The sequence below is a fragment of the Schistocerca americana genome, chromosome 7, assembly GCF_021461395.2.
Source record: "Schistocerca americana isolate TAMUIC-IGC-003095 chromosome 7, iqSchAmer2.1, whole genome shotgun sequence".
NCBI classification, from domain to species: Eukaryota; Metazoa; Arthropoda; class Insecta; order Orthoptera; family Acrididae; genus Schistocerca; species Schistocerca americana.
Window position 1 is genome coordinate 612056992 of NC_060125.1, and position 25761 is coordinate 612082752.

Below are 25761 nucleotides of genomic sequence, written 5' to 3' on the forward strand. Positions count from 1 at the left end.
TGGCCACGCAAACATGCTTGTCTTTGATCGAAGCTTTAAGTATGTTGGACAGCGACTGGCTCGCCTAGTTACTATACTTATGATCCGCCCATCTTAGTTTCTGGACTTGCCCTTTAGTGGATGTCTAGAGTAGATAGCCGCCCGGGGTGGCCGAGCGGTTCTAGGCGCTACAGTCTGGAGCCGCGCGACCGCTACGGTCGCAGGTTCGAATCCTGTCTCGGGCATGGATGTGTGTGATTGCCTTAGGTTAGTTAGGTTTTAGTAGTTCTAAGTTCTAGGGGCTGATAACCTTAGAAGTCAAGTGCCATAGTGCTCAGAGCCATTTGAACCAGAGTAGATATTACTGTCTGTAATGGTCTGCCTTGACTCGCTTGCTCTAGTGCACAGTTCAGGGGAGTCGTGTGTGTTTATGCAAAAAAGAGTAGAAGGGAGCGAATGTGCTCTTATATTCTATTTTAGGCTATCCTCATTTTGCGTGCTATAGCCACATTCGCCTCACACAGTCAGCGTACGGGACGCCGATGACTGCGATGTTTAGCGTCCTCCAGATGCAGCAGCAGCAACAACAATAACAACAGTCCTGTGCGCCTGACGGATATGTAAAAACAGCGTCCCGCCCCACACAGCGACCCATCCTGGAAAATTGTATTTCTGCAATTTTTCATTTGTATATTTAAGAAGTTTTAAATTTGTTAGCGGGTTTAATGAGAACAAAGCACTGTGAAAAAGACTTTTCGATAACGTATGATACTAGAAGTTTAGAGCGTTGAGACGTCTGTATCTCACATCTGTCTAGTGCTATAATGTATCGAGATGCTTTTTGAACTTGGATAAATATACTACAGACACGGTGCAGAGATACAGAAGGATGTGAGCGATCAAATGGTGTGTGTTTACAGTTTGTCTGTTTCACGAAGATCAGATCATATCACCGTCATCTCCATTACAAGAATATCTAAGTAATTGTGTTTTCGTATACTTTTTTTGAAATATTACTGCGTACCTCAGTAATTCTGCTGGTTGGTACAGAGAAAAGAGCATTACGAACCGGTAGCAAAACACATTTATTCCCCTGACGTCGCAAATACGGAAGATCACAGACATGTTTTCAACATAACATTTGAAGATGACTTTCAAACACCACGCACCAATGTTTTCTATATTATATGAATGTTTGTGGTGCATATACAACCCTACACATACAAACTATCTACAGATCAGCAGAATTACTCAGGTTTGTTTTTCTTATAAATTTTTTTTGCAAATTACCAGATATCTCAGTAATTTTGCTGGTTTGTATATAAGTTGTGTGTAGAAGGCGGATATGCAGCACGAACTGCCATAGAATGTAGAAAACAGTGGTGTTTGGTATGTCAAAGTCATCTTCAAATGCTGTGTTGAAAATTTGCTTGTAATATTTCGTATTTTTCAACGGCAGGAGAATAAACGTGTCTGGTACTGATTCGTTATGCGTTTGCTCTCATTGTCATCGTGATGAAATCTTGCTAAAATTGAAAAAGTAAGTCTGAAAATTTTAATTTCACATGAAAGCACGGATCTAGTTAGGTTCGTGGGTCACATGTGTCACACTTCACAAGTTTTCAAAACTGGTGTGCTTACAATTTTTTGGTAGTGAACGTGTATTATTAATGACAAAGACAGACAATCTTTGACATTTTATTTTTTAAATATAATATGCAAAATAAATGTTAACCATTAAAGGGTTAAACCTTACGCAAAGCACGTTAACATTTTCGATGTTTTAACGTTTTAACATGTATCAAAATTTCAGGTGTAATAAAATAACAACAAAAACTTAATGCGTAGCTAAGGCTAACTTCCAGTGGTCTTACGACACAAATGCGTGAGCACTGCAGCCGATGAGCATTAGCAGAGAGCTTGTTTGTTCATACGAGCGCTCACTTCACATTAATATCGCACAACTGTCTAAAAGCACAATGACTAATGACTCCTATCTTATTCCTGAATTCTTTTCTATATACACACCAGGTCTGATTTGACGATTTCATTTGAACAGTTCAGATAAAGCAACAGCACTTGTATCCCAATATCGCCCGCACCTAAACATGTTTTAGTGGGCGATTTCTTTCTTTGTGAATGTAGTAAAGCCAAATATTACCCTTAAGGGTAGTTGGAGGCATTTTACAAGTTCTTTATTAGACACAGTTCAATACTTTTTCATAATGTGGGGCCACAGACGTAATATATTTCTTTAAAGTCAGAACCGCCATTAGACTGTTTTTTATTTGCAGTCTTACATTTACACGATCATGATTTCGGCTTTAAAGTGCCATTATAAAGTGTTTTAATGTTATACAGTGCCTTAGATGGAACATCATCGTGTAAATGTAACACTGCAAATAAAAAACAGTCTAATGGCGGTACTCACTTTAAAGAAATAGACACAGTTCCTTGAGGACTTGGTGACCCGAATAAATATGTGTTTTGATCTTCAGCGCTTCGTATTCACCATTACCACACAGCTTATATCTAGGGGTTACTTTCTCTATATATAGCGTCTGTAAGTGTTCCTTAAGGTTACCATGGCCTGTCTTTAGTACGACCTCTTCACACGGAGGATTACAGAACTTCTCTTAAAACGTGAGTTTAGCATCATTAGCTTGCAATGATTTTATTTATGGATCACAGTCCAGTATTCTACATGCTATCTTCTGGCCCAGTTCAGTTGTTTTGTTTTAACCATCGCTATAATGATGGTCAGGACGGGTTCTGGTCCAATAAATAGAGAGCAATACAATCAAACACCTGCAGCCCTCGATTTGATATATTGTATTATATTCCACCCAGTTTCGGTGACTCAGTACATAATTTTCAGGCCATAACCGATGCTGAGCGCCAGATTATAGATGTTCGCTACTGATGGGATCGTGTATGGTATTGCAGTTTTATCCGTCAGCGTTAGTTCAGGCCTGAAGATGGTGTACTGTGTCACCGAAACTGGTTACAATATAATAAAATACGTCAGAAGAACGGTTGCAGATCTTTCATTTTCTTACATAAGTGAGCAGCCGAAATCCCGCAGAGCATCACTTGCAAGAATAGACACAGAAAACAAAACAAAACAAAACAAAAAAATCAAAGACTGAGTCGTCACACCGTCTTGGTCAACCTAGCTTGTTCACTGCCACTTATCCATGTGTGTTCAGGGACCCACAGCAAGTTTAACTTCTCGCTTTCCTCTGGTCTGACAAGAGGTTTATGGCTTTCTGCAGAGACCTTTGATCTCGTTGCGAGGGTTGATAGACTTCACAGCTGCTCGCAGTGCATTCCTAACTTAGTCTGGGCGCTAATGACCATTTTAGTTGTGCGCCCTAAAACCACAAAAAAAAACTTGACAGCTGCATGGCTGTCTCAATAAATGTAGATGCCACCCCTACGCACTTCTCTTCCGCGCACACGCTGATGCAGCTGATATTTCTGACAGGATTGCCTTGACCAGCTTCCCTAGAGAGATTTCGCTGTCTAGGCTAGACTGTGCCCCGTATACCCCGGTCGAGCGCCTTTGCCTGTTTTCGACCATTCATTGAACCAACTACGCCTCCTGCACGGCGTAGTGGTTCGTCCTCCCACTGCTCTCTAACTCCAATTGTTGCATGAAAAGCTTTATTGAAGCAGCTGTAGATGAAGATGTATATGTGGATGCGTATTTACTTGTAGGAATGGTCAGGGACTTTCTGGTAGACTGTGCAGTCACTACTGCACGGTCGACCAACAATCGCCGGCGATACCTGCATCTACATCTGCATCTACATATACATTCACATCTACATACGTACTCCACAAGCCCCTGTGCGATGCTTGGCGGAGTGTACCCTATACCACTATTAGTAACTTTATTTCGTGTTGCACCCCCAAATAGAGCGAGGGAAAAACGACTTCTACACCCCTCTCTACGAGCAATAATTTTTCTTTCCTGTCTTCGTGAGCCTTACGTGAAACGTACGTTGGCGGCAGTACAATCATTCTGCAGACAAATGACAGTTCTCTAAATTTCCTTCTCTTTATGGATTCCTGTTAGAGTTTCGGAAAAATACCGGTAATCCTCGTGTGTTGTTCAAACCTACCGTTAGCAAATCTAGAAATCTACCTCCGAATTACTTCTATGTCTTCCTTTAGTCGAACCTGGTGCGAATCCCAAACGCTCGAGTAGTATCATGAAGGGGTCGTACTAGTATCGCGTATGCGGTCTCCTTTACAGATGGACCACACTTACGTGCAACACTACCAATAAAGTGGACCATTCGCCTAACCTACTACAATACCACATGCTCGTTCCACCCCATATCCCCTTGCAATATTTGCGTTTCCTGTATTGGTGTGGGATTCAGCATATCCTAGAGTATCCAGTTATTCCCTGTTTTTAGTCTGTATGCAACTGCCACTGTCTCCATTTTTACCCGCAGGTGTAAAGATGGCATGCCCAGAACGGTGTCCATCCCAAAAGTGGGGCGATTCTAGTTCCGCCAGTTATGGCTAAGCAGACTAGACGCTGCACCTTTCTAAGCTCCTTAGGAGCCATCTTCTGTTCTACTTTGTTCCATCATACTATAGCCCCGTAAATTATCGTATATTTTATTACAGTAGACACTCTCTGCGCCCCCGGTAGCTGAATGGTCAGCGTAACGGATTGTCAGTCCTCTGGGCTCAGGTACGATTCCCGGCGGGGTCAGGGAATTTTCTTCACCCAGGGACTGGATGTCGTGCTGTCCTCATCGACTGCTGGTCGCCGAAGTGGCGTCACATTGAAGGACCAGCACCCGGAGAACGGTCAGTCCGACGGGGACCATAGCCACACGAATAAAAAAAAAAAGTAGACACTCTTGGAATTTTGACCACAATTTTCTCTTCTAGTTGTCGTAAGAGTACGTTTGCCCTTGGAACATACATTCTTTGTTTGAGGGGTCCATGACAGTTTCGCATCCAGGATTACCCAAGGTTACTTTACTACATCCTCTACACGTAGAGTTTCACCATGAAGCTTGAGATTCTAGTTCGCCTGATGCATATGCCTACACGTAAAAGGGCCTCCAACGGTTTTCTTGTGACTTAACCAGCGTCTGGTATAAAACGCAGCTTAGGATCAGCAAAAGCAGTGACTGGAGGGATCAGTAAATTACACATCGCCTGCAGATTTTTCAGTGTTTCATCATCGTCGCATCTTGATCACATCTTTCGTAGGCAGAAATCGGAAAAAAAGTGGAAGAATTCGGTCAATCACCATATTGCTTTCAGCACAGCTCGCCGGTCGTAGACGTGACAACACCGTATCACAGTAGCGCCAAGAACTCCATCGCTGATCATGAGCGAGCGGTGAAGCCGGCAGCGGTGTGAATGAAACTACCACACAAACCGAGTTAGCAATAGAATTCTCTTTAGGTTGTCACTTGGACGAAATACAAGAGTATAAACAAGAACGTGATGGAAACATGCGTTTACAGCCAGGGACCGAGGGAAACGCTTCTTCTGATAGGTACGAGATAGGAGCACGAAAGACAGGACAACTCGTATATCTTTCCAGGATAATTATCAACCGGTCTTTCTTTTCTCAGTCTGGATGGGACCTGTATAAATTGAAGGGACCAGATGTTGTGGACAGTTTGAAAAAGAGCATCAGCCAATGATTGCCTGAAACATGGAAAAGTAATATAATGGTTGGCTTACAGAGATAAAACAGAGAAAGCAGCAGAGGATCAAATAGACAGAAAGACAAGGCTTCGTTGAAACTGTTGGATAGCATGAGAAAAATTGAAATTAACTTACGAAAGGAGAAGATCCGCAAATACAGCGCGTAATGCAGAAAATATAAAATAGAGACATGCTAAAAATGAGGCTGATGAAAGGCGCACCTATAGGATGCCACGTAATGAAAAAGTTAGGAGAAATTGGAGAAAATAAAATAAATATTTGCATCCATGTCAAAAACTCAGATTATTAGCCAGTCCTAAGCAAGGAAGGGAAAGCTGAAACCTGGAAGGAACATCTCGGACAGCTTTGCAAGGAAATGAACTGCATGACATCTACATCTACATCTACATCCATACTCCGCAAGCCACCTGACGGTGTGTGGCGGAGGGTACCCTGAGTACCTCTATCGGTTCTCCCCTCTATTCCAGTCTTGTATCGTTCGTGGAATGAAGGATTGTCGGTATGCTTCTGTGTGGGCTCTAATCTCTCTGATTTTATCCTCATGGTCTCTTCGCGAGATATACGTAGGAGGGAGCAATATACTGCTTGAGTCTTCGGTGAAGGTATGTTCTCGAAACTTTAACAAAAGCCCGTACCGAGCTACTGAGCGTCTCTCCCACAGAGTCTTCCACTGGAGTTTATCTATCATCTCCGTAACGCTTTCGCGATTACTAAATGATCCTGTGACGAAGCGCGCTGCTCTGCGTTGGATCTTCTCTAACTCTACTATCAACCCTATCAGGTACGTATCCCACACTGCTGAGCAGTATTCAAGCAGTGGGCGAACAAGCGTACTGTAACCTACTTCCTTTGTTTTCGGATTGCATGACAATGTTGTTGTTGTTGTGGTCCTCAGTACAGAGACTGGTTTGATGCAGTTCTCCATGCTATTGCATCCTGTGCAAGCTTCTTCATCTCCCAGTACCTACTGCAACCTGCAGTATTCAAGCAGTGGGCGAACAAGCGTACTGTAACCTACTTCCTTTGTTTTCGGATTGCATGACAATGTTGTTGTTGTTGTGGTCCTCAGTACAGAGACTGGTTTGATGCAGTTCTCCATGCTATTGCATCCTGTGCAAGCTTCTTCATCTCCCAGTACCTACTGCAACCTACATACTTCTGAATCTGTTTAGTATATTCATCTCTTGGTCTCCCACTACGATTTTTACTCTTCACGCTGCCTCCAATACTAAATTGCTGATCCCTTGATGTCTCAGAATTTGTCCTACAAACAGATCCCTTCTTCTAGTCAAGTTGTGCCACAAACCCCTCTCCTCCTCAATTCTATTCAATACCTCCTCATTAGTTACGTGATCTATCCAACCAATCTTCAGCATTCTTCTGTAGCACCAGATCTCGAAAGCTTCTATTCCCTTCTTGTCCAAATAATGTATCGACCTCGTTTCACTTCCATACATGGCTACACTCCATACAAATACTTTCAGAAACTACTTCCTGACATTTAAATCTATACTCGATGTTAACAAATTTCTCTTCTTCAGAAACGCTTTCCTTGCCATTGCCATTCTACATTTCATATCCTCTCTACTTCGACCATCATCAGTTATTTTGCTCCCCAAATAGCAAAACTCATATACTATTTTAAGCGTCTCATTTCCTAATCTAATTTCCACAGCATCACCCGATTTAATTAGACTACATTCTATTATCCTCGTTTTGCTTTTGTTGGTGTTCATTTTATATCCTCCTTTCAGGACACTGTTAATTCCGTTCAGCTGCTCTTCCAGGTCCTTTGCTGTCTCTGACAGAATTACAATGTCATCGGCGAACCTCAAAGTTTTTATTTCTTCTCCATGGATTTTAATAACTACTCCAAAATTTTCTTTTGTTTCCTTTACTGCTTGCTCAATATACAGACTGAATAACATCGGGGAGAGACTACAACCCTGTCTCACTCTCTTCCGAACCACTGCTTCCCTTTCATGACCCTCGACTCCTATAGCTGCCATCTGGTTTCGGTACGAATTGGAAATAGCCTTTCGCTCCCTGTATTTTACCGTCACATTCAGAGTTTGAAAGAGAGTATCCCAATCAACATTGTCAAAAGCTTTCTCTATGTCTATAAATACTAGAAACGTAGACTTGCCTTTGCTTCATCCATTCTCTAAGAGAAGTCGTAGGGTCAGTATTGCCTCATGTGTTCAGTATTACCTCTAGTGTTCCAACATTTCGACGGAATCCTAACTTATCTTCCCCGAGGTCGGCTTCTACCAGTTTTTCCATTCGTCGCGTTAGTATTTTGCTGCTGTGGCGTATTAAACTGATAGTTCGGTAATTTTCACATCTGTAAACACCTGCTTTCTTTGGGATTGGAATTATTATACTCTTCTTGAAGTCTGAGGTATTTCGCCTGCCTCATACATCTTGCTCACCAGATGGTAGAGTTTTGCCAGGGCTGGCTCTCCCAATGCCGTCAGTATTTCCAATGGAATGTTGTCTACTCCCGGGGCCTTGTTTCGACTTAGGTGTTTCAGTGCTCTGTCAAACTCTTCACGCAGTATCGTATCTCCCATTTCATCTCCTTCTGCCTCCTCTTCCATTTTCATAATAATGTTCTTAAGAACATTGCCCTTGCCACCTGTCCGCATTCCCTTCTTTGCTTGGAACTGGGTTTCCATCTGAGCTCTTGATATTCATGCAAGTGGTTCTTTTTTCTCCAAAGGTCTCTTTAATCTTCCTGTAGGCAGTATTTATCTTACCCCTAGTGATATGTGCTTCTACATCCTTACATTTGTTCTCTAGCCAAACTTGCTTAGCCATTTTTGAGACGTTTGTATTCCTTCTTGCCTGTTTCATTTACTGCATTTTTGTATGTTCTCCTTTCATCAATTAAATTCTATATCTCCTCTGTTACCCTAGGATTTCTATTAGCCCTCGTCTTCTTATCTATTTGATCCTCTGCTGCTTTCACTATTTCAACTCTCAAAGCTACCAATTCGTCTTCTAATGTACTTCTCCCTTCATTCTTGTCAATCGTTCCCTAATGCTCTCCCTGAAGCTCTGGTTCTTTCAGTTTATCCAGGTCCCATCTTCTCAAATTCCCACTTTCTTGAAGTTTGTTCAGTTTTAATCTACAGTTCTTAACCAATAGATTGTGGTCAGAGTCCACATCTGCCCCTGGAAATGTCTTACAATTTAAAATCTGGTTCCTAAATCTGTCTTACAATTATATAATCTACTTGCTTGACAATATCATAGGAAAATAACAAGAATTAAACGAAGAATACATGGGGGATATGATATTGGGAGAGAAAATTGGGAGCGATGTGAATGATGTAAGTCAGAACAAGCCCATGGAGTAGAAGACATTCCCTCTCAAACACTCAGATTTTTTGCCAACTGGTCACGCCGAACCTATTCTATCTGGTGTGCAAGATTACAAGTAAGGATTAACAACTTAAGATTTCAAAAATGAATTAAATGTTTCAAATTAAAAATAAGTCAGCTATTAACAATGAAGAATATTACCGATCCATCAGTTAAACAAGTAGTGGTTGTAAAATACCTAAATGAATTTGGAAATATTGGAAGCAACCTTGACGAAAATCCGTTTGTGTTCCAGATAATCACAGGAACGCGCAAGGCAATACTCGCCTACGTGGTGTCTTAGAAGGTAGACTGAAGAAAAGGCAAAAATATATTTATAGCATTTACAGATTTAGAGAAATTTTATTACAGTATTGACTGCAATATTCTGTTTAAATTTCAGAAGGTAGGTTGCGTTGTTATCTACAAACTGTATAGAAAAAACACAACAGTTGTAAGAGTCTAATGACGTGAAAGGGAAGGAGTAGTTACGAATGGACTGCGACAGGTAACGAAAGGTAACGAAATAGAAATTAGAAAGGGAATTATAATCTGCGGCCGTGAGCTCGACTCGAGTCCACCACCAGCAACGGAGGGTGAAGCTTTGATTATATCAACCACTCGTGCTGGCGAAACGTCAGGATAAGCTTGAAACAAACATCCGCCAACGATCCAGAGACGGAAGTAATCATGTAGTTTTGTCAACAAGTGGCTATGGCAGCCTTAACAACTTCGTCTGAAATGGCAACTTTTATTCCATATCGAGTCCCGAATTCAAAGTGATTGTCCCATCGACCGTTTCCTCAATTATGGCGCGATGTGAAGGAAATGTTTAGCGGTCCGTAGGCAACTGGAGGAGACAGAGCAAGCTACCGCGGCTGAAGATGCGAGCATTACAGCACTGAGCCCGCGGTACGTGCCCGGAATATCGGCGGTGGCTCCCGACTGCAGTGGGGCCGCGCGTGCCGCACTTGGCTTCTCCAACACACGCCGCAAACTCGAGGCAGAATTTCGACCAGACCACTGCTGCCTGCACCCCCACAACATGATACTCCGCTGCACGAATACTCATCCACCTGCCAGCTCTGGACGACAGTTGTTACATATTGTTACGACCACAGGATAGGCGACGGTACGGTTACACACGCGTGAAAAATATCGTTGAAAACCATACTATACTCTAAGATCACGTACGTACAGTACACGAACAACTTAATACACTAAACCGCTTACGACAAGATCAAACATGTACGTGTTGTCAGTTGCAAGTAACTGTAATGTTATAGTGGTTTAGAATAATCTGTTAAGCGGATATACATGATGTTACAAAAGGGTACGGCCAAACTCTCAGGGAACATTCTTCACACACAAAGAAAGAAAATATGTTATGTGGACATGTGTCCGGAAACGCTTACTTTCCACGTTAGAGCTCATTTTATTACTTCTCTTCAAATCACATTAATCATGGAATGGAAACACACAGCAACAGAACGTACCAGCGTGACTTCAAACACTTTGTACGGGAAATGTTCAAAATGTCCTCCGTTAGCGAGGATACATGCATCCACCCTCCGTCGTATGGAGTCTCTCATGCGCTGATGCAACCCTGGATAATGGCGTATTGTATCACAGCCGTCCACAATACGAGCACGAAGAGTCTCTACATTTGGTACCGGGGTTGCGTAGACAAGAGCTTTCAAATGCCCCCATAAATGAAAGTCAAGAGGGTTGAGGTCAGGACAGCGTAGAGGCCATGGAATTCGTCCGCCTCTACCAATCCATCGGTCACCGAATCTGTTGCTGAGAAGCGTACGAACACTTCGACTGAAATGTGCAGGAGCTCCATCGTGCATGAACCACATGTTGTGTCGTACTTGTATAGGCACATGTTCTAGCAGTACAGGTAGAGTATCCCGTATGAAATCATGATAACGTACAACATTGAGCGTAGGTGGAAGGAAATGGGGCCCAAGCAAGACATCACCAACAATGCCTCTCCAAACGGTCACAGAAAATCTGTGTCGATGACGTGATTGCACAATTGCGTGCGGATTCTCGTCAGCCCACACATGTTGATAGTGAAAATTTACAATTTGATCACGTTGGGCCGGCCGGTGTGGCCAAGCGATTCTAGGCGCTTCAGTCTAGAACCGCGCCACCGCTACGGTCTCAGGTTCGAATCCTGCCTCGGGCATGGATGTGTGTGATGTCCTTAGGTTTGTTAGGTTTAGGTAGTTCTAACTTCTAGGAGACTGATGACCTCAGATGTTAAGTCCCATAATGCTCAGAGCCGTTTGAACCATTGTTTGATCACGTTGGAATGAAGCCTCATCCGTAAAGAGAACATTTGCACTGAAATGAGGATTGACACATTGTTGGATGAACCATTCGCCGAAGTGTACCCGTGGAGGCTAATCAGCTGCTAATAGGTGCCTGCACAAGCTGTACATGGTACGGAAACAACTGGTTCTCCCGTAGCACTCTCCATACAGTGACGTGGTCAACGTTACCTTGTACAGCAGCAACCTCGCTGTCGCTGACATTAGGGTTATCGTCAACTGTACGAAGAATTGCCTCGTCCATTGCAGGTGTCCTCGTCGTTCTAGGTCTTCCCCAGTCGCGAGTCACAGGCTGGAATGTTCCGTGCTCCCTAAGACGCCGATCAATTGCTTCGAACGTCTTCCTGTCGGGACACCTTCGTTCTGGAAATCTGTCTCGATACAAACGTACCGCGCCACGGCTATTACCCCGTGCTAATCCATACATCAAATGGGCTCTGCCGACTCCGCATTTGTAAACATTGCACTGACTGCAAAACTACGTTCGTGATGAACACTAACCTGTTGATGCTACGTACTGATGTGCTTGATGCTAATACTGTAGAGCAATGAGTCGCATGTCAACACAAGCTCCGAAGTCAACATTACCTTCCTTCAATTGGGCCAACTGGCGGTGAATCGACGAAGTGCAGTACATACTGACGAAACTAAAATGAGCTCTAACATGGAAATTAAGCGTTTCTGGACACATGTCCACATAACATCTTTTCTTTATTTGTGTGTGAGGAATGTTTCCTGAAAGTTTGGCCGTACCTTTTTGTTACACCCTGTATATTGACTTGCATTTACTATAAAAGGTCTGTTTAAAAAGTTCCGGAACATTCGTAATTTCGCGCCAATGGTGTGTTGGAGCGAAATGCGGTTGGCATGCCTGCACACGCCCGTGTTTAGTGTGTCGGAAGTTTAATTGTTTATACGTTTTAGTTATTGATCAGTGCTGTACTGAGTAGAACGTTGTGTCGCACAGTTTGCTAATTTCGAGATGGCAGAGTTAGAAGAGCAGTGCGTCTGCATTAAACTTTGTGTGAAACTCAAGAAAACCTTTACAGAGACACATCAATTGATGCAGGAAGCCTACAGTGATGAGTGCTCAAGCCGTACTCGGTGTCACGAACGGTTCACACTGTTTAAAAATGGCCGGGCGGAAGTTAAAGATGACCCTCGTTCAAGACGTCCCTCGACGTCTACCGACGACAATTTTACAAATTGTGTCGGCCCTGAAAACGGCCTTCTTTGTAATTTTATTTACTGATTTACAATGTCTTTTGTATCTTTTTCATCATGCAAATGTTTGTCAGAACATCATATTCTCAACATTTACACAGCAAATGAACGCGTCATCAGTACCTCATATATAGCTATACTTGAGTTTTATTTAAATGAACAATTTACTATTTTGCCTGTAACTTTATTTAAATGTTGACTCCAAGTGCTACTAGAAAACTTTGCTAATTTTAAAATGGTAAATTGCATACGTTAGCGGACACCACAATTGCAAAATGGTGCCAACCACACTTCCATCAAGCAAATATAAATAATTTTTAAGCTGTTTTCAGCAACAATCGCTGACAGATGTGGCCGAGCGGTTCCACGCGCTTCAGTCCGCAATTGCGATGGTGCTATGGTCGCAGGTTCGAATCCTGCCTCGGGCATGGATGTGTGTGATCTCCTTAGGTTAGTTAGGTTTAAGTAGTTCTAAGTTCTAGGGGACTGATGACCACAGCTGTTAAGTCCCATAGTGCTTGGAACCATTTGAAACAGCAACAATCTGTTTTCATTTAACGTAGGTGCTAATGCGCAAGAATGCTGGCTTATTTATTAATGAACAAGCCTTTATTTATAAGTATTCTAAATAATTTGTGTGTAATAGAACTTTTATGACATTTCTTTTCTTAAATATTGTTATATTAGTTTAGACCGGGAAGTGAGCGACCAGAATGAGATCATGAATGTAGAGCTTAAGGACGATGTATTTATGATGGAAATGGCCTTCAGCCAATGGAAAAGCAGATAGTAGCGGAACACTACAGGGGGCAACTGGACACTGCGACTTTCCGAGTAAAGAGCCCAAGGAATCGATTCTGGACAATTTCTGTCTCTATGGCAATAAGTGGTATTCGATGGATTCACTCTAACTTTCGATGGAATTTTATTTTTCGAGAGGTGTGAATGTGTTCGAAAGCAGTACTCTAATTTTTACCTCTTACATTAAGGAACTGAGAATAAACAGAGTTTGAGTCACTATTCTTTGTATCTATTTGTTAATTTTTAAATCAGCATGTTGATCTCTGAACTGTTTTGAGGTGGTGAAAATTTCGTGTTCTGTGATCAGGAAATTTACTTAGTCTTTGATGACTGTTTAGTTTGAGGATATTGCTACTGTTTTCGTGTCGCTCTTGACATATCTTTGTTACATTTGATAAAGGGATTTACTCTCAGCATTTTAATTCAGTATCGTAATACCACTTTCAGTTTATTTGAGATGTCCTTTCTTGAATAAACGTTATTGAGCATAATTCCCTGTCGTCCCCAGCGAACGTTAGGACAGAATATTTTTAATTAAATTATTGATTTTCTTTGTAGTTCTATGTATTTTATTAAACTTCAATTCTAGACAGTGCATAGACTGTTTGACTGCACGATGACAGCTACAGGTTATCGTTCGCAGCGAATCAGGTGCGGCTCATGAAAGCAGACGTGCGTGGTTCGACCCTATGACTACATCGACCTATTCTTTTCAGAGTAGTGCATAGCCGCAGTACCTAAAGTACGAGTAACCACAGGTAAAGAGACATCTGGCTCGCTCGTATAGCGAAGCTGTTAGGGAGAGCTACTCAGCAGCAGTAACCTTTTAAGTACCGTCGCCTAACTTACAGCCAGGAAATGTTTTTGTCTAAGTATTTGATCAAAACATTTCATGTCACTTAACGATATATTAGTAATTAACTCTGTCAGCAGCTAATATGATCATTAGTTGTTTGTTGTTTGGTTCCAAAGACCTATAAATTTTTCTTAGAGATGTCATTATGTCTACCAAGACTGCATATTTGCATCAATCACTGTTCATTTCAATCAGTATTGGTCAGTTTCCACTATATAGCAATTTTTAGGAGGGTAAATCTTCTTTAATATACTCACTTTTATAATCCATATGCTACTGCTTACGTTATTCGAGCCATGGCCACCCTTGATAATTTCAACTTCTACTGTGTCCATCATAATCACATTTACAATATAATAATACTTCAACCCCGTCCTATGGAGTAACTCATTCCATTAACCAAAATTTTCCATAAACCTCTTTTCTCAACCTCTGAGTTTTGTAATTCATTATTCACCCCATATATCAATGTAAGTTTCGCCATTACTCCGCAGTATTAAATTTCAAACTTTAAATTCCAATCTTGTCTGTTGTTTCTATCATGTACGTTTAATTCCTGCATGACATTACACTTGAGACAAATACTTTAAAAGATGATTTCTAACACCTAAAGATATATTGAATGCTAACATGCTTCTCTTTTTCAGTTAATTTTTTTCTTTACTTGATTGTATGTAGTTTATATGGTCTTACTTCTTATATGTTACTTTGCTTCCGAAACAGAAAATTCGTGTACTACTTTTGTCTGCTACTATTATCACGTGCATCGTCAGAAAAACCTCTATGGTGCCTTTACCTTCCTTAAAGCCAAATTGATGGTCATCTAAAAAAATCCTCATCTAAGTTTTCCATTTTTCCGAAAGTATACTGATAAGTCTCCAGAATTACAGATTCTACAAACTAACTTGAATATTCGTTTGGATCCACCCCCCTGATGATTTTAAAAATTCAGTTGGAATGTTATTTATTCCTTCCACGGTAATTGATCTCAACCCTTCCAAGTCTCTGTTCACCTCTAACTCTAATAATTGGGTCCCCTTTGTCTTCCACACCGACTCCCATCTCTTTTTTCATCACGTCACCAAGAAGTCCTCCCATTTGTAGAGGCCATCAACGTATTATATGCATGTAATGGTTTTTCTCTTTGCGTTTAACAGTGGAATTCTGCTATTCCATCATTACACTTAATGTTGACGCCATTGATTCTAATTTCACCAAGAGTCGTAAGTTATTTGAATTTTCTATACGCTTAATCAGACCTTCGAACGACCATTTCCTTTTCGATTTCCTCGATTTTTTCCTGCAGCCATTTAATCTTCGTAGCCCTACAGCTTCTCTCACAGAAAGAGGAATAATATGGTTTTTAAAGGCAAAGACTTGACAAGCTTCGAAACACTGCTTAATGATCGATTTTATGTTTCTAATTTTAATATAAGCTATCAGTTTGAAAATTTCTCAAAGAATACATTGAATAAATATCATTTGACTTGTGATACAATAAAAAGAGCATAAGGCAACAAAATTAGAAGAGAAATAAGTATACAATTTTGTAATGTAATTCGTGCACTTGTTTCGATGTAAGGCTCAAAGTCCTGTACATTACGAAATTAACATGAAATGCACATACAGACCACTGATATGAAATTTGTGAGAAGCATGAAAACAAGAGGGATAAGATAAAAAACGAAGTTATCATAACTGAGTCGGGAATTTATTCAGTTAAAGAATCACTGCAACAAAAGAGAGTAAAACAGCTAAAACATATCACTAGGATGCGAGAAGAAAGCCTTACAAAATAAGCCCACTAGGAAATGAAGTCCATGAAGACCACCGAATAAGTGGCTAGACTGAGATTAAAAGGTGTTAGGGACCTACTTCTTAAAGTGGAGAAGAAGAAGACAAAGAGGAAGAGGAAGGAACCTACATAATCACAGTTTCACATATACTCATCTTTAGCTCACAATTTATTGACGTTATGGTTTCATTCAACACTCTTGATTTCTAGTTTCTTTTGTTTTTGAAACCATTTCAGTCCTTTAGAATCACCTCTACTCCATCCTTCTACAATTTCAAACCATTTCATGTAGTTGGCTGTACTAAACGTCAGAAGACAAAGCCCCTGACGGTGATGATGGAGGCTGTCATCCAAATTTAAATTTTATATGAAACTGACACGGCAAGTTTATAGAGAACGTATTAACCAAGGACTCTGTTGCGAAATATTTTTTACAATTTTGCTACACACGTCGCCCAAAATTTCATCCACGACATCAAGAGATTTCAACTCCGATAACAATTTCAAAGGAAAGAAGCACGTTATACACAATTGGACGTTAATAAACTGTAGAGAATAAATGAATCTGTCAAGGAATCGTAATACTTAGAATATGTACCCAAAAATAATTTTTTAGAACAATTTGCAAATTGTTGGTTAGCTTTTAGTAACGAGTTAAGCTCTCTGAATACACAAAATGGTGAAACCAAAGTAGAAAATGGCATCGTATTGAGGCACCACCAGTCAGGTTACTGAGCAATTAGAAGCAGTGATTAGCACACTGGACTCGATTTTTGGGAGGACGACGGTTGAATGCCACGTCCAGCCATCCTGATTTAGGTTTTCCGTGATTTACCTAAATCCCTTCAGGCAAATGCTTGAATGGTTCCTTTGACAGGGCACGGCCGACTTCTTTCCCTAATCCGACGAGACCGATGACCTCGCCTTTTGATCTCTTCCCTCAAATCAACCCAACCAAACCCAGTTGGATTAACTGCTTCTGAGTCATGATACCTATATTGATAACATGCGCTCCATAAGGAGATCTAAAATTCTCTGCACGACATCATATTCTTTGCCTCTGCCAACTCAACTCACCATCAGTAACTATTCAACGTAAGATAATGATCATCCTGTCATCACAACCTATTTGACGTCCCTCCCCCAAAATAAGTACAATAACGTACGTAGTATTCTGTTCTGTATCTGACTGGTTTCTAGTACCCGACAGCAGCGAGACAAAAGCGTACCTCACACTGACTGTTTGCAGTATTTCGTAGAGGTGGCACGACTACAGGCAGGTACAGTTCCCACGTATGCTTTCGTACCGAATGACCTTTCAGTTTACGACATTCGCGATATCGTTTGCTTCCGTTCACAAACAGTCCAGTATACAGGGTGGTCCATTGATAGTGACCGGGTCAGGTATCTCACGAAATAATCATCAAACGAAAAAACTACAAAGAGCGAAACTCGTCTAGCTTGAAGGGGGAAACCAGATGGCGCTATGGTTGGCCAGCTAGATGGCGCTGTTTTATGTCAAACGGATATCAACGGCGTTTTTTTAAAAATGGGAACCCCCATTTTTTATTACATTTTCGTGTAGTGCATAAAGAAATATGATTGTTTTAGTTGGACCATTTTTTTCGCTTTGTGATTGATTGCGCTGTAATAGTCACAAACGTATAAGTACGTGGTATCACGTAACATTCCGCCAGTGCGAACAGTATTTGCTTCGTGATACATTACCCGTGTTAAAATGGACCGTTTACAAATTGCGGAAAAGGTCGATATCGTGTTTCTGTATGGCTATTGTGATCAAAATGCGTGTGCTGTGTATGCTGCTCGGTATCCTGTACGACATCATCCAAGTGTCCGGACCGTTCGCCGGATAGTTACGTTATTTAACAAAACAGGAAGTGTTCAGGCACGTGTGAAACGTCAACCACGACCTGCAACAAATGATGATGCCCAATTAGGTGTTTTAGCTGCTGTCGCGGCTAATCCGCACATCAGCATCAGACAAACTGCGCGAGAATCGGGAATCTCAAAAACGTCGGTATTGAGAATGCTACATCAACATCGATTGCACCCCTACCATATTTCTATGCACCAGGAATTGCATGACGACGACTTTGAACGTCGTGCACAGTTCTGCCACTGGGCACAAGAGAAATTACGGGACGATGGCAGATTTTTTGCACGCGTTTTATTTACCGACGAAGCGTCATTCACCAACAGCGGTAACGTAAACCAGCATAATATGCACTATTGGGCAACGGAAAATCCACGATAGCTGCGTCAAGTGGAACATCAGCGACCTTGGCGGGTTAATGTATGGTGCGGCATTATGGGAGGAAGGATAATTAGCCACCATTTTAGCGATGGCAATCTAAATGGTGCAATGTATGCTCATTTCCTACGTAATATTCTACCGATGTTAGTACAAGATGTTTCACTACATGACAGAATGGCGATGTACTTCCAACATGATGGATGTCCGGCGCATAGCTCGCGTGCGTTTGAAGCGGTATTGAATAACATATTTCATGACAGGTGGATTGGTTGTCGAAGCACCGCACCATGGCCCGCACGTTCACCGGATATGACTTGGCCGGATTTCTTTCTGTGGGGAAGGCTGAAGGATGTTTGCTATCGTGATCCACCGACAACGCCTGACAACATGCGTCAGGGCATTGTCAATGCATGTGCAAACATTACGGAAGGCGAACTACTCGCTGTTGAGAGGAATGTTGTTACACGTATTGCCAAATGCATTGAGATTGACGGACATCGTCTTGAGCATTTATTGCATTAATGTGGTATTTGCAGGTAATCACGCTGTAACAGCACGCATTCTCAGATATGATAAGTTCACAAATTTACATGTATCACATTGGAACAACCGAAATAAAATGTTCAAACGTACCTACGTTCTGTATCTGAGTTTAGAAACCTACCTGTTACCAACCGTTCGTCTGAAATTGTGAGCTGTATGTTTGTCACTATTACAGCGCAATCTATCACAAAGCGAAAAATGTGGTCCAACTAAAACATTCATATTTCTCTACGCACTATACGAGTATGTAATAAAAATGGGGGTTCCTATTTTAAAAAAACGTAGTTGATATCCGTTTGACCTATGGCAGCGCCACCTAGTGGGCCAACCATAGCCCCATCTGGTTTCCCCCTTCAAGCTAGACGAGTTTCGGTCTTTGTAGTTTTTTCGTTTGACACTTATTTCGTGAGATATTTAGCCCGGTCACGATCACTGGACCACCCAGTATAGACGAACCGCTTCATTAACGTGTCCACGTGTGGTGTTGCACCTGTATTTTCTTGCTTTATTGCTCCACCCCAATCAGTTTTCCTTCACGAAGACGTTTCCGCTGCGAGAAACTTTTTTCTTTATTCAAGTGTATGATTTTATGAGGTTGCTTCCCTTCTCCGCGGGCCATGAGTACGCTAAAGAGCTCCACTTCGGAAAAATAATGTCTCTGAGCACTATGGGACTTAACATCTGAGGTCATCAGTCCATTAGAACTTAGAACTACTTAAGCCTAACCTGAGGACATCACACACATCCATACCTAAGGCAGGATTCGAACCTGCGACCATAGCGGCCGCATGGTTCCAGATTGAAGCACCTAGAACCGCTCGGTCACACAGGCCGGCTCCACTGGCGAGCTTGGTAATTAGACACAGCAATTTTGTCGTATTAGTTACGCACTCGCTTTGTATATGCTTTGTCGTAGTTACAGTCTGTGTCACATTACTCTCCCTCATGTGGAGTTTTCCATAAAATTTCATATCTCGAAATAGCTAGCTACTGTATCCAAAACTAGTTTTTTAGAATAATAAATAACTTTTGCACTGCTGACCAATGAACGGTTCTTTATAAGAATTCTTAACTTCTATCACAGACCAACGGCTGAGAGAAAGCTATACTTTCGTAGTTAGGAGCCTTGACTTTGTGGTAGTCCTCCGATATGGCGAACTCTCGGCTTTAAACAGGACCTCCTCCACCTGGCAGAAGAGAACACGACAATGGTTATCGAAACATTGCCCGTCCTATGCGCTGCTGTAGGGCAACCAGGTCTGAGATTGTCTTCAGTGCGTGCGTACCGTGAACGTTATTCGTTCACGCTTGCTTTACTTCAAAACGGCACGTTTCTAGACTTGTACACCTTCTCAAACCTTTGTCTACTAAGGCAGCTCTACAACCCGTAGACTCAGTAATAGGAACCGTGAAACAGCCTGTGTAATGAATGCAAGAGAATTAATGCCACTGAGACGACTAGCCAACTATGGAAAAGCAACACCATCATTGAGGAGTGGAAGTCACAACATTCTGCACAGACTTGAAGATGGTCAAATAAGAATAGAGCGAAGTGATTTTTGGGACATTATGGTCAAGTAACTAACGCACGATACTAACAAGCCAACATTATAAAAGTATTTTGTATTATTATTATTGTTATCATAGTTACTTTTACTATTATTATTTGGCTCATTTATTTTTACATGGTGATGATATAATGATAACGGTTTAAATAATAATTTATCACCGTGTTACATATGTTCTGCAAGAAACCTGTGAACAGTTCAACATCTTTTCAACACAGCTGCCTTCTGCAGTTGCCAACGAAGCTAATGATCAAGTTTTACGTGTTCGAGGCGCTTCGCTGTATTTCTTTGACAACGCTGGTGTCCGATATTACCACAGGGACCAAGGGAACTAAATTTTCTTCCCCGACATGGCTTTTTCCTCATCTGTCATATCTGTAGGGAAAAGGGACAAGCTCCGTATACGGGAGCTATAACCGGTAATATCTGGTCATATTTCTGTTTTCCTAACGTTATAGCATCTCTAAAGACATTTGACAGGTCATAAAAATGTTCATTTGCGTTTTGAATTTTAATTTACTTTTCATCTTTCAATTTTCTTCGCTGTGTTGTAGAAGATTACCATATACTTAAACTCAAATGCTTTAACATTGATTTTGAGACGTTTTATCTTAGGGTGACAATTAAAAATTTCATTTCGTTGATAGTCAATCTCCACTTAGTTACTCTAATTGCTTCGATTTACAGATGTATGAGTGCCACAATTTTTAGTCATTACCGTCCCCTTGAGTAACTGCTTCATTAGTTTTTTGCCCTTGTCTAGACATCTGATTAGTCTGAGAACTTTTCTAACACTGTGGTAAAGAGAACTGTCAATAGAATGTGTAAATGTTGGCGCTGAGTAAATAGTAATTTTTTCTGTAGCAGAAACATTAATTTTGGCGTTGACAGTTTAATATTCTGCACATATTTTGGTCTGTGTACTTCGCTTCTAAATATAACGTTTGATTCAACTTGCTGAACGTTACTGAGGTTGTTTTTTCACGACTGTATAAGCGGAGGACAAGCATATGGAAACTGACTGTGTGTCATGAAATTAAACTGTGCTCTGACTTACTTAGTCCACTAATCAAAGTTACGCTATTCTGCGCGTATTCGTAACATATGCATGTTGGTCGCTTTTCACAAGTAAAGATCCTTGCTCATGAGAGATCGTATAGCCGACATAATTGAGTTTTATCCCAACGTCAGAAATGCTCTTTTTCCTTTTGAAGTAAAACAGAGGTCGGTATGGCTCCATTACCTCTGAAAGACAAACGAGAGGCAATTTCTCGGGATTACTCACAGAGTTACACGTCCCTCTATTTCTTCTTGCTCCCAACAGAGAGTCTTGGTGTCTCTGCTACGAAACGTGTCCCGTAACAAGCAGCCTTTTTGTCTCTTCACGAACATGCAGCATAGTTCAGTCTCTTTCTGGCCTCTTTTACTACCTTTCCTGATTTATGAGTCTTTAATCTTCTCCCAATCATTTTCGTGCCTGCTTTTCAGCATCCCTATGATGCCAGCTAACTGAGCAAACCTGAATCCTTGTACTTTAACGTCATGTTCCGGCGTCCCCGTTTCTTTCAGTCTATAATTTAGACAATTTTTTGGGTGAGATACGGGCAGTTACTAACAGAAGAATTTCTGTTGAATACCCGCTATGGAAAAAAATAAAAAATCAATCTGCATGAATAATGCACAAGTATTCTGGGTCAACAGCGAAACAGCTATTCATCTATATTATCTCCATCGTATTTGAAGATGCGAGACACCATATACTAGTGCAGCTTAATGAAATTGGCACCATCTGTGTTAATTATATTCTGGCAGATAGAAGTTTAAATCATATTAGAAGATATTTTTCCGAAGAGCACAGAGGTAGAAATAAAATAGCCACAAGGAAATAATATCAATGCCTGCAGTGCAGAAAGGTTCACACAGCCAAGAAAACCGTCCAATACTTGCGAATATACCATACTGTACCTCTCTAAAATACGAAATTATTTTGCGGGAATAATAAGAGAGATATGTAGTGACGGTCATTTGCTCCACTTTTACCGCTGCACTTATCATGACTTACGTATCACTGTGAAAGGCTTGCAAATCTCTTCCAAAACCTGGAGAAAGTCAAGAAGGTTCAACACATCAACTTTCATACGCGTATTGCATTACGTTAACGCAATGACTATTACAGTCATCCACGTCGTTGACACCGAAATAAAATCTGTCAGAACATAAATGGATTTTCTAATACGAGTGCAACTTCCGAACTGGCACATGTTTATCAATTTTAGTGATTACTAAGGATTCCTATGTTTAAGGCATGTTTGTTAGAAATCGTTTTTCCGGAAAAGAGGGACTGAAAGTACCGAAAGTGTTTCATGTACTAAAATGGAGAGATGTCGCTAACGAGAAAGGCAATAGAGGCGAATCAGAAGTTTGGGTAGTCTAAGTTCATTAAAGGAAACCAACCGTGTCCTTTCTGAGGAGTCCGCAGCTCGTGGTCGTGCGGTAGCCTTCTCGCTTCCCACGCCCGGGTTCCCGGGTTCGATTCCCGGCGGGGTCAGGGATTTTCTCTGCTTCGTGATGACTGGGTGTTGTGTGATGTCCTTAGGTTAGTTAGGTTTAAGTAGTTCTAAGTTCTAGGGGAATGATGACCATAGATGTTAAGTCCCATAGTGCTCAGAGCCCTTTGAACCTTTCTGAGGAAATTATGCCGACATTCGGCTTCATTTACTTAAGGTAACCACTGAAAACCTAAGTTAGGATTGTCGCACAGGAAATAGAGCTCACATCACCACACGACCGTAGTGGCTCATTATAGAAGGAGAAGAGAGACAAGTTCAGTTTTGTTATGTTTACAGGGCATTCCAAAATCACACGGACAAACTTCGAGGGGATGTAGCAGGTGTCGTGAGGAACAAAGTAAGTGTAGGAATCCGTGTCCGGAAACATCATCTAAAGATGCTACAGAGTGTCAAAGTTATAGGCGCTGTCGTCTACATGCTTAAGTAGTCCTATGTAAACATGTAAGTAGGCTGTTTAGGTTTTCTTATTGGCAACGTTACGTAGCGCTCTGTATGAAAATCACTGGATGTGCTGTGTGCAGTCTGTGGCTGGTTTGCATTGTTGTCTGCCATTGTAGTGTTGGGCAGCTGGATGTGAACAGCGCGTAGCGTTGCGCAGTTGGAGGTGAGCCGCCAGCAGTGGTGGATGTGGGGAGAGAAATGGCGGAGTTTTTGAAATTTGTAAGACTGGATGTCATGAACTGCTATATATATTATGACTATTAAGGTAAATACATTGTTTGTTCTCTATTAAAATCTTTCATTTGCTAACTATCCCTATCAGTAGTTAGTGCCTTCCGTAGTTTGAATCTTTTATTTAGCTGGCAGTACTGGCGCTCGCTGTATTGCAGTAGTTCGAGTAATGAAGATTTTTGTGAGGTAAGTGATTTGTGAAAGGTATAGGTTAATGTTAGTCAGGGCCATTCTTTTGTAGGGATTTCTGAACTGTATGATGTACTTAAAAAAAAAAAAAACGAAGGAGCACGGAAACATTTCACAGGAATTGCATACAGAATTTTCTTTTCAAGTACTTGGTAATTTCTTTTGTAGAATAATTTCTGGTGCACCACTTTAATTACATAGACATTAAGATATGAATATACATTTCCCTTGTCTGCATTGTTGTCTTTAATGTAATATTTTTTCTGCTTGAGCTATGTCATGTTTAGATATAAGTTATTTCATTTGCTGCTGCTGTTTGCCAGGCATAGTGTTACTGAATTTGACCGTGTTACTCTGCTAAGCCAGTTTACTACTGATTTATTTTTCTTGTTTGCTGCACAGGGCCTTATATTAGTTGTAATATTGCAATTGCTTTGCTAATTTGAATTTTTTGTCATTGATGTTTGTGTTAAATGTTTTGTGCTGCTGCATTGCCTCGTCCCTTAGTTTAGGATCTGAGCTCAGTAGATTTAAGTTAGCTTAAGAGGGGGTAGACTATTTAAGATGGATTGGAAGAAATGCACTGAGAGGCTATACGAGAAAATTGCAGAAAGCATGTATAGATAGGACTTTTGGAAATAATGAAGAACGAAGGGAGATCTCCGAGAAGTAAAGAAAGTTTTGTTTGCAAAATACTGCAATAAAATAAACTCTGTCCTTTCCTTGTATTATTCCGCTATATGTTTGTGTACCCTTGTGTATTTATGTTTTTCCTGTATTTATATGTTTATCTGATAAGACTTATGTTGTAGAATTTTTCTAATACTCAGCTACATGAACTATGATGAGGAATACTGTTATCCTCAAATATAATTTGCATTAATAATATGTTATTTACATTGTAAAGATGTTTAGACATTATAAATCTGTTCTGTTTTGTTGCTCATATGTGAAGTTGATGTTTCAAAAGTTATTCTGATTTTTTATGTATCTACTTATCTCATAATTCCTGTAACACTGATGTATATGTTTATTTATATTCTATTGTAAAGCCTGTACTACAATGTTACCTGTATTATTATGTTTTTAATGATGTTTTCTGTATCTTTCTAATTGCATTCTCATTTTATAAAATTGTAATTGTCACCAGTTCATCATATTATTAACTTGTAAGTTACATTTCACTGCACACGTTTCTGTTGGTCATAGTATATGGACAACATGTGAGAAGTAGGGACTGATAGTGTTTGCATGTGTGTTAATAATTCAGCAAGGGACTGGATAACAGCATTGCTGGTTCTAAGGGCAATTCCAAAAACATTGTGAGTGCACAAGTGGTGGTTATGGAATTGCTATATTATCCGCAAGACTCTTCAATGGTGATTGTGCACCTGCACAGTCGTAACAGATGGCTGCTGGCCGTCTCTACAAGGACTACAGTGGGTCTACACCTTTGATGACTCACCAATACCATTATTTCTACCAGGACTACAGTGGGTCTGCACCTCTGGTGGCCCACCAATACCGTAAACTCTACCAGGACTACAGTGGGTCTGCTCTGTGATGACCCACCTACCAATCTTCTTCAAAACGTCGAATGACTCTGCTGTGGGTTTGCTCTGTTGTGGCCCATTACCTGTCAGCATGTCAAGAGTCAGCACTGTCTTTCCGTTGGAAGGACAACACTACTTCTTCAAGACTGCATGGAAATCCACTACTTCCGTGTGAATTGTCTTTTACTGCTCAGACTTTCAGAAAAGAAACGGCAGTTTTACTGTGATGAATGATCAGGACTGTCTTTATGGACTGTGAGAAAATTTTAGCTTTTGACCAACATTGTATTAATAAGTGCGTGCATTTGATATCTTTATTACT

At 40.9% G+C, this 25761-nt stretch overlaps 1 protein-coding gene across 1 annotated transcript in view; it reads right to left on the reverse strand.

The window, feature by feature from the left end:
• The window catches only part of LOC124623146 (limbic system-associated membrane protein-like), a 166034-nt gene that overhangs the window by 67833 nt on the left and 72440 nt on the right, over positions 1–25761 (reverse strand). The window lies entirely within an intron of this gene.